Source organism: Prionailurus bengalensis, chromosome A2 (genome assembly GCF_016509475.1).
Source record: "Prionailurus bengalensis isolate Pbe53 chromosome A2, Fcat_Pben_1.1_paternal_pri, whole genome shotgun sequence".
NCBI classification, from domain to species: Eukaryota; Metazoa; Chordata; class Mammalia; order Carnivora; family Felidae; genus Prionailurus; species Prionailurus bengalensis.
This window is the reverse complement of record NC_057348.1, coordinates 133,596,722-133,606,918: the sequence shown is the minus strand read 5'-3', so window position 1 is coordinate 133,606,918 and position 10,197 is coordinate 133,596,722.

The following is a 10,197-nucleotide window of genomic DNA, read 5'->3' as shown; positions in this document are numbered from 1 at the left end:
TAGGCTTAAAATTTGCAGTGATGTCTAACTTCTATTTAAGTTTACAATATGCCTCAATACTTAAAAGATCAGGCATTGTTGTGATGCTTACAGGCTACAAGAGCATAATGATGCCTCACTTCAACTCTTTCAAATAATTCTGTTCTTTTCCTCAGAAATCTAAGAGCTCACATGACAGATACCCAGGTGTTTTTGTTTTGTTTGTTTGTTTGTTTGTTTAGTGAGCTAGTACTAAATCTATAGCCTTTTGCTTCACAATTCGAACTAGATAATTTTATCTTACATAGTAAAACTGTGATTTCTTCTGCAATGTTCCTTCAGGTGCATTTTAATCTAACAGAACCATTTTGTAAGCATATTATAAAATGACGTATTATAAAACTTCTCCAAGTTGGACTTCAAACACAAATATATACGTATAGCTGTACAGTGCATAAATACACATGCAAGTGTACACACATGCACACTTCTTTATCATCTCAGAATAAAAATGCAAATGAATTTATTAGCCGGAGAGTGGCACCAAATGGAAATTTATGCACATACATTTAAAAAACAGAACCCTTGAAAATAAAGCAGTTGCAGCCTATTAATTTTCCTCTTTGACAGTTTTTTAAATTCCCCTAAAAAAATGAAACAGCATGAATACTGTCAATATATCACAACAGCCACATTAGGTTTTGTGATATACATCATAATATAAAGAGCACTATTAGAGCACAACCTGGGAACCATTAAATCATTCTAAATCACTGTTACATTCCATTAGTGTCAATGGTGAAACCACATAATAGGCTTTATTACAAACTTCACCTTGGTAGGCCATTGTCTCTAATAACCACTTCTCTATGATGTGGTATCATACCCAGAAATCCAGGGAGATAATAAAGGCTCCCTTATTTCTTTTTTATTGGATGGGTAAAGTTAAATTTAGCTGTAAGTAAAAAAAATCCTGAAGCTTTGTTCACTAACTGCGAGTTGCTGCTATTTGGACAAAAAAAAATTAGGCAGACTTGGGAAGAACAGTTTGAAATAAATTTAAAACCTGGCAATGCTGAGGCCAGGGTAGGCTGGGCAGTGCCAGCAATTACGATGTCATTTTTGAAATGCGGTTTAGTACATTTGTGCGCCTCTTTACACTTTTGTTCAGGAGCAGAGTATTGATTATAGAAACACTGTAAGTTTCAAACCTGCCCTTTCCCTCATTCTCCCCCGGTTTGAGCTGTACCCTTTTAAAAAGTCATTTGGGCACTTTGTTGAGGTGAGGCTGGTAAGGACTTCAGCTCAAACTGAGATCAATTTTCAGATGTTTCAGGGAGAATTGTTGTACGGTGTTCTGTGCCCCTCCTCTTTACAAATAGAACCATTTATTCCCCTCCCTCCACTATGAATTTAGTCCCAATCTCTTCATTATTTCCTAGATAGACTTCTAAATCTAATGCTCCCCATGAAGATTTCTATTATACAATAGACACCTTTATTATTGGCCAAGTACATTTTAAGATGGAATGAAATAAGTGAAAATCAGATGCAATTGTGTAGGTGAATAATAATCTCATAAATGAAAAAATACGTTATTTAATGCACTACCAGATCAAAGTCAAAATGCTTTATATTCTCTCTATGTTAGTCTTGATTAATTGTAAATTATTTAAGCAATTATTGATTATAAATAAGTACATTTGTTTCCGTAAAATAACAATCTGCCCTTTGGAAGTGAGCTTTGAATAAGGTTAATTCAGGTAATTGAAATAGAGTGTTATCCTAATGACTCAACTTCGCTTTTGGTTGATTCCTTAAGACTGAACTTAAAAAGAAAACAAAAACAAACAAAAAAACCAGTAACATTACCACATGCATCCCTATGATAAAATGATGTCTTAACTTAGGAAGAGAAAGAGGGGAGGCAAAGAGGAACAAGTAACAAATACATTAGGGGAAATAGAAATAAATCGCCAGGAGATGAATACTTCCATTGGATAAATGAAACAAAATTAGTAGTGAAAAATGTGGTAGATGTACATTTGTAGAATTATTTAATAAAAGGGACAAAAGAATAATAAATTTGGAAATCATAAGGTAGATGAAAGATAAATATAGAGAAATATGATCTCATACCCAGTAAAATTATTTGGAATGGCCTTAGGCCATGAAAGATTTTTTACATTTATCTATTAATAGTAAGGGTTGCTTACCCAAATCAGTTTATCAGATTGACGTGAAAACATGTCTCTCCCTTCCTCCAATTGTTCTTCCTTTTCCTTCCTCTCTCTACCCTCTTCTCTCTCTCTCCTTCCCTTATCTTTTCCCGTTCTGTCTCCCTCCCTCCCTTTCCCTCTTCTGTTCTGTCTCCCTCCCTTTAGCCCTCTTGCCTCTCCTCCTCCTTCTTCCCTTCTTTTTCTTTACTAATAGTCTTTTTCAAGTGCTGGCTGGTGCATAATATGCTTGAAAATAACAAAGCAGGAAAGTGTTAATATAGCACTCCATGGAAGGAAAATTAAAAATAAAAACCTGAGGTATTAGGCTTTTTTTTATGAGGATTCCAACAAAAAGAAAGCATAAGTTTGATTTGCTGTCTCTGTTGCCTAAAGAAAGTCTTTTAGCTAAAGCCTCACCTCTGACCTTGTTTTCTACTTTCAGGGTATATTGTATTTCTCTTTTTTTGTTACATGTCTGGTTTGCAATGCTATTGATGTTCATAGGGAAGTGAGAGAATTGCTGTTTGAAAAGTCCATGCTCTACTTTATGAAGGCTAGCTTTATTTTCTATTTTTGTGATATTTTCTCTTTTTGCTCTTGAAAAAAATCATGATAGAGGTCAACTCTTAAATACATTGGAAAACTTACCTGAGTAAAAATAACACCATTTTAGAATGATAGATGTTCACCTGCTTTTGGTTTTAATCTTCTGCTGTCAAATTGGCACATCTGACATTGCCATCTCAGAGTTGGAACTAAAGTGTCATGAATAAACTGGTATCAGAATTAAATAAAGGAAAACATTACTAATTGTTTGTTTTGAAGCACTGACTTTAGGTTTCAAATGGTGAACACATTAAGTTTGCTTTGTTTCGCAGTTACTAGACAGTGTGGATGTGTCTTCCAGATCAAAGATTAAAAAAATAAACAAGGCAAGCCATATATTATTGCTCCTTAATTTCATTTACCTTTTTGATACCAGAGAAGATTTTGCTGCAGGCTTCGTAGGGTTAAAAATCTATAGGGACTGTGGGGCACCTGGGTGGCTCAGTCAGTTAAGGGTCCAACTTTGGCTCAGGTCATGATCTCATGGTTTGTGAGTTCAAGCCCCACATTGGGCTCTGTGCTGACAGCTCAGAGCCTGGAGCCTGTCTCAGTTTCTGTGTCTCCCTCTCTGTCTGCCCCTCCCCTGTTTGTGCTCTCTCTCTCTCCCTCTCAAAAATAAACATTAAAAAAGATTGCAGAGACTGCTTCACCTGAGGCTTTGCCTAGTTCAGTGTTCCATGTTAGATGGAAATGGTGAATATTGGAAGATGTGGGAACAGCTTTGCCATGGGATTACATTATGGCTAATCTGATAGGATCAAAGAACCCACCGATTTCTGAATACGTGGATATAGTTTTCATATTCTGTATTTGCATTCCAATTTTAAGAAACACTGCCTAAGGAATCTGTGTAATTATAAATCCTACATGAAAAACCAAGAAAAACAATGCTATTAAATACTCTTTCATCAACCTGTTTGTATTTTATACACTTTTTTGTTAAATACATATACATTAAGGTTTTATAGTGATGCTAATCCTGAAACATCTTGCAAGATTTAAAAAAACAGACTTTTCAGAATGGGCGTTGGTAGATCAAATATAATTTTTTATAGTGACTGGCTTCAAGAGCATAGTTTTGATATTAATGTATTTCTGTAGGTGGTATAAATATCACTTATTTATGTAAATGATTTCTTTTTGTTCTTCATTTATCCAGATAAAATGTAGAATGATTTTCTTTAAACTATCAGACAAGTATATGTGGATTTTCTTCATGGGAATGATTAGTTCACATGATTTCCTTTACAAACCCTTATACATTAATGTGTAGAATATTTACAAATCTGTAACTTTTTTGAAATCATAGCTACATGATGAAAGATTCTTTCTTAGAAGACAGCCTATAGTATTTCATTCAGTCCATTTATGACAGGATGTTAGAAAGCTGTCTGCTAAACCACAAATCTCATCCCATTAACTCACTGAGTCCTATAACCTCGAGCTATTCAGATTTCAGATGGCCAAGTGAAATGCTCCCCCTTTACATTTATTAGTAAATACCGAGGCAGTTTAAGAAAGCAGTCAGAATTTTTGGAATGGAATGCCACAATTATTGTAAACATGTGGACAAATGAGATTTATTTGGTGTAAAATGTATTGGATAAGAAACAAAATCACAGCTATGTCATGTTTAGACCAAATACTACATATAATTTTCCTTTTTTCTCCTTTCTTGCCAATGATCATCCTATGAGAAGTCCCATTCTTCTTTAATAAGTTAATTGAAAATGTAGTTTTAAGTAAGGAGTTCAGCTGAAAACTGGAGAAGGAAACAACACAAAGCATTTATTGAAGACTTGCTAAACAGTAGGCACTTTATTTTCTGTAAATATCTTATTTAATTGACTTTATGAGCAATGGTGTTTCCCCATTTTTTAAAGTGATTAAGAAGCAGTTCCCTTCTCAAGGTAATATAACTAAGTCTTGAATTTAGAGATTATAATTGTAATCAATTGCATGTAATACAAGTGGCTTCTGCTCAGGGTTCATTCTTTCATTCATTCATTCAACCAATTTTATTAAGGGTCTAGAATACCAAATACTCTGCGAGTCTCAGAAGATAGGATTATGAATAAAACTCAGCGCCAGTCCTCAGGATTAACATATCCAATTGGAGGGAGAGGCACACAAATAGAAAAAATCAGTTTTGTAGAACAGATGCTATGATAGTGGCACATGTACCCACTGTGCTATGGTATATTGCAGGGGAGGGATTATGTCCATTGTTGGAGAAGGGAGTAAAATTTTTCTCAGTATAAGGAGTACCTATGCTGAACCCTAAATGAGAAGTTAGTTTGGAGGACCTATGGATCAGACAAAAAAGTGACCATGTAATAGTACAGAACCCAAAAGAGGCAGAGGCTATCAAGATACATTTTAGTGTGATTTGATCCTTCTGTGAATACCAAGTCAGTTAAAACCTTTGAGTATATTTTAACATAAGTGTAATGGGAGCAACTGAAATGATCATGGCTGATTTTTATTTTTAAAAGATCCCTTTAGCTGCCTGTGGAGACTAAATTGTAGAAGAGGCCATAGTGAATGCAGGAAGACTAGTTAGAGCTATTACATTGATCCGGGTGACAGAAGTAGAAAGCTTCTAAGACAGATTTTGAGAGTAGCATAGAAAGGGTTAATTTACATAACTTATGTGTGGACAATAAGGAAGAGAGAAAAAGATGAGTATATCAGTCAGTGCACATTGGGAAGCATAGACACTAAAATGACTCTATGTTGCAGCAGTCTTTTGAAATTAGAGGTTTCAGGAACATCCCAATTTTTACTTCCCCAAAAGAGTAAGAAAATGTGGGAACTTCTGTGATAACAATTTGAAGAGCTGAATTAAACTAATGTTCATTTCTAAGGCTGTCGTGTTGATTTGATTTTCTGTGCATTGAGATCTGATTCAAAAAGGCCTGTAGTAATCTTTTGATGACACATGAAGAAAGGATGGTCTCTTCAACAGATGGTGGGAAAACTGGATATCCACGTGTAAAACAATGAAATTGGACCCTTATCTTACTCCATATACAAAAATCAACTCAAGATGGATTGAATATTTAAATGTCCTAAAGCTGTAAAACTGCTGAAGGAAAACACAGGGGAAAACCTTCTTGACATTGGCCTTGGAAATTATTTCTTGGATTTGACACCAAAAGCACAGGCAACAAAATCAGAAATAGACAAGTAGAACTACATCAGGCAAGTAAATAGTCATTATATCCATCAGTCTATAATTCATTTTTGTCTCTGCTGATTGGCAAAGCAAGTTTCAATGCCAGCTCACATACAACAGAAACTTCATGTACACTTTGGTGAAGTCATATGACCACTACTGTCCTTTCCCATAACAGTCTCGGACCTGGTTAGGAAGACAAACATGAAGAAATGAAATAGTCAAGCGAGTCAGTATAAAATAACAGGTGCAATTTATTGAACATCTATTATGTGGGGCTATATCAAACTAAAAAGCTAGTACAGCAAGAGAATCAACAAAATGCAAAGACAACCTACAGAATAGGAGAAAATATTTGCAATCCTTAAAATCTGGTAAGGGTTAATATTCCAAATATATAAAGAACTCATACAACCTAAAAACAAAACATTCAAATAGCCTGATTAAAAAATGGGCACAGAAACTCCATAGGCATTTCTTCAGAGAAGGTATACAAATGGTCAACAGGCATATGAAAAGATGCTCAGCATCACTAATCATTGGAGAAAGGTAAATCAAAACCAAAATGAGATATTATCACCTCACACCTGTTGGAATGGCTGTTATTAAAAAAAAAAAAGACAAGCGTTGGCAAGTGTGTGGAAAATTTGGAACTCCTGTATACTGTTAGTGGGAATGCAAAGTGGTGCAGTGCTATGGAAAATATTCCTCAATAAAAAATTAAACTATTATATGATCTTGCAATCCCACCTTTGGGTATTTTTATAAAGGAATTGGAATCTTGATCTCAAAGGGATATTAGCACTCCTATGTTCATTACAGCACTATTCATAAGAGCCAAGACATGGAAACTATCTAAATGTTCAGTGGAATGAATGGATTAAAAATGTGGTATATACATATGGTAGAATGTTATCCATTTTTGAAAAAGAAATTAATCCTGCAATATGCAACAAAATGAGTGAACATGAAAGACTATGCTAAGTGAAATAGCCAGTCATGGAAAGACAAATACTGCATGATTCCACTTACATGCTGTATTTAAGATAGACTCATAGAAGCAAAAAGTGGAATGGTGGTTGGCAAGGGCTGGGGCCGGGGGGGTGGGGGGGCGGGGAGGTGCATGGGTAAAGGGGAATTGCTAACTAATGGGTATAAAATTTCAGTTATGCAAAATGAATTAAGTTCTAGAGATATGCTGTACATAGTTGTACCTATAGATAAGAATGCTTATATTGTGCCCTTAAAAAAACCTGTTAAGAGAATAAATCTCATATTAAGTATTCTTACCGCAATAAAAGAAAATTCTGATGAGCTCATGATTATTTAATGTTCATTTAAAGAGCATGATGGGAGTTGTAGTTTTTAGGATTATTCATATGTGGTTTGTGTGGTGTTATCTAGCATTGCAAAATTCCACTCACCTGTCAAAACTCTTATTTGCTTCAGGCAAATGGTTGAATGCAATTCTGCAAGACTGATCTGTGTAGAGCAGTGGGTGACAACCAGTTGCAATTTATCATTTCTAGGAAACAGCACTACAACTACAGGTCTCCTGCTCTCTCCCTATACAACATGTCCAGGCATATTCATAAGGTTTTCCGTAATATAGTGAAGCTACCAGCAGGTAAATAATCACCACACATGGAGCATCATTGTAGGTATTAATACTGGTTGTCAGGGCACTTACATTGTGCACAAAATATACCCAGAGAAATTATATACTCAGGATATGTTCTGAATCAGACTCAGAAGTAGAAAGTTTGGGAGATATGGATATTTAAGAAATTTTAAAAACACTTACTAAAACAGAATTCAATACTGAATTGTGGTTTATGCTTGTATTCTTCCTGAGAATAATCAGTGATAAAATGGAAAAATGCCAGACTAAAGCAAAGTCCTCTTTAAGTGAGGAAGTAAAAAGAACAGTGATGATCAAAAACCTTGGTGACCACTAAACAAGTTACAGTTTGTTCCCCTGAGAGAGGCAGTGATGGGCTTTACTTGCCATTAGGGGGAAGATTAAGTGCCAGTGGCTTAGATTTAGTTAATTATACACTCAAATCCTTTCAGTATATCACAGAAGTCAGGCTTTTGCCTTTGAATATCTGTATCGTGACTCTTTGGCTTGCTTATTGGTTATTTCTCTTGACAGCCCAAATCTGAACATTAAATCCCATTGACAACAACTATCTGTCAAGAGCAAAAAATAAATAATAAAAAATAAAGTAAAAAAAATAAGATTTGTGTATTTAGTTTTCATTATAGAAGTGCTTGTAGTTGAAAAAATATGTACCTGTCAAGTTTTCAACATCTCGCTGGGGATGCAATGCTGTTGTGATTTCAGAACCTGGCTGACAAATTCACATTTCAGTAGTAAAGACAAATCAAGGGTTTTTCTCCCCCCTCCACCCCTTTTTTAATTCTTTTTTCTTGCCGCTTTGACAGTCATACATAACAATTTGAGACCTAAGTGCCACTTTGATGCACTATTCCATTATTAAGTGGCACAGTCACTATAGAATAGATGACGGGCCTGTACTCAAGGTGTTGTGAATTAAACAGCTCTCTACAACTTGGGAAACTGAATGGTCCAAGGAATTCTGAAATATTTAAAAAAATAATTTAAAACTGTGTTTTAAAAACATCAAAGTGTATAATTTAAAATAATCCCAGGTAGTAGATAGTAAACTCTGGAAAACAAAATACTTTTTATCAGAATTGTTAGTTTAAAGGAAACATGAAATACATCAGCAAACATCCAAAAACCCATAATTATTAATTTCAAATATGAGTGTTTGATGGGTCTTGGGGGGGAAAAAGCAGTGTGAACCTATGCAGACTTTCAGATAGGAGGAAATGAACATTTATTATGTGACAATAGTTTTACAACATATTAATAAAGGGGTGTTCTTAAGAGTATTTCTTTAAACCAAAAAGGTGGAGTTTCTACTCAAGTAATATTGACTTAAAGTACTTAAATTAATTCTTTTGTCAATATCTCTTCAGTAAATCAATACACCTAGAATTAAACAACAGTTTTTGCCAGAAAGCAGGCTAATCTTGGTAATTTTTAGTTACAATTCATTAATCAATTGGCCACCGTTAGGGAGAAAGAAAAGCAGCTAGAATTTTATACTAATGCCAAACCGTAGAAGTTTGGTATTTCCTCAGAGGTTCTTTTTTAACCCAGTGAGTAAAAAATCAAAAGCTACACTGTCATGACCCCTATTATACTTTAGCTAACAAAATTAAGTAATCACTTTTTCTAAAAAAATATATAAAAAATAAAATTTTTATGTTTATTTCACCCAGGATATAATGGGTCACAAAATATATTTTTTCATAAGGTTATTAAAGGCAAAATAATTATTTTGCAAACACCGATCCTGTGGTATGTCCCAGGGGGAAAAGACAACAAGAACTGAAAATTCTGTTAATCCATATAGTTCTGAAATATTTGCTACAATACTTATCTCTTTATAGTTATGAGAACTCAGTCAAACTGATGAGTATCTGAGGATGTGAACTACAATTTCCGTGCTTAGTACTCTAAATCTGCTTTTTTGTTTATTATTCTTCTGCACTAGAGAGACAAAATTGAATTATTCCTTTATCCTCTTTACCTAGTAATTCCACAAAGCAAGAAAAAATACATGAAGGATAAAGGGGTGTTTTATACCCTTTATAGGGTTATGACAGGGAGGTGTGGCCCTGTGAAACAACAGCCAAAAGTAAATACATTGTTTCTGATGTACTTGAGACTGAGTTGTTTAAAAAAGAAAGAAAAATCAATTTCATCAGTTTCCCATTTTACACTTCTGAAATGCTAAAGGAGTTAAAAAAAAAAAAGAGGAGAGAGAGGAAAAGTAATTATGGGAAATAAAATAAGAATTTTCTTAGTTACAAGTCCTGGCCCTTTGCTGATTGCAGTAAATTATAAATTATGCAGTCAATGTAGGCCAACAAAAGAAGACATCTTCAAATCTCAGTCAAAGGTAATTACTTAAGTCGGCTGAATGTTCCCTTTTCATAGAGTGTGATCTCTCTCTGACAGCTCACACTGACAGATGACCTTCTCGGCAACGTTCTTATCCTTCGGATCATGAGCAGTGTGCCTCTCTCCCTGAATATCTCTATATATTTGTGACACTAAGCTTTCAAATACAGCTATTGACAAATCAGAACATCAGTCTAAGTGCTGGTCTTCCTATC